The 654-nt window shown below is 59.8% G+C and overlaps 1 protein-coding gene across 2 annotated transcripts in view; it reads right to left on the reverse strand.

The window, feature by feature from the left end:
* Positions 1 to 654, reverse strand: part of LOC107689715 (sodium- and chloride-dependent GABA transporter 1-like) — an 18,500-nt gene that overhangs the window by 4,334 nt on the left and 13,512 nt on the right. The gene's annotated exons all lie outside the window — the stretch shown is intronic.

Below are 654 nucleotides of genomic sequence, written 5' to 3' on the forward strand. Positions count from 1 at the left end.
CACTGACCTGCGTTCGAGCAGAGGGTGCGTGGGTAGTCCGTTGGTTCGTCCTCCCGATCCGCCCACTGCTGCTCACTAGCGAGAGAGGAGGGTGAGTGTGATACGGCTCTGGATCGTCCACAACCCCCCGTTCCCTCAGGGGACCCAGAGAAAGAAGAAATTGCTCTTTTGTCGGGAATTTGGGTACCACTGACAGCGACGAGCGGGCTGAGGCGCTGCCACCGGCGGCCGGGTGGAAGCAGCAGCTGCACGCCGGGGCAGGATGTACCTGATGGCCTCAGTCTGCTTTTGGGCAGCGGAGAACTGCTGGGCGAAGTTGCGATCTCATCATGCACCTCCGGGAAGAAAGACACTGGCGTGGGGCCCTGAGAACCAGCGCACGCCACCCCGAGAAACCAATCGTCCAACCTTGAGGGTTTGGGATAGCCATCATTTCCGGGTCCGTCTCCGGCACCGCTGACCGCCCAGAGGGCGGCAACGCTGACCGTCCACCAGCACGAGAGCCCAGCGAAGAGCGTGCTTGACTGTAGTTTTTCTCACTACTGTAGGAAGGTCAGGACCAGAACGATAGAACCGCTCTGCTCTGAAGCGAAAAGCTGAATATGCGCTGCATCTGCTGCCTACTTATACTCACGCTGTGATCAGCAGCAGCTG

The sequence above is a fragment of the Sinocyclocheilus anshuiensis genome, unplaced genomic scaffold, assembly GCF_001515605.1.
Source record: "Sinocyclocheilus anshuiensis isolate Anshui unplaced genomic scaffold, SAMN03320099.WGS_v1.1 scaffold1014, whole genome shotgun sequence".
Lineage (NCBI taxonomy): Eukaryota > Metazoa > Chordata > Actinopteri > Cypriniformes > Cyprinidae > Sinocyclocheilus > Sinocyclocheilus anshuiensis.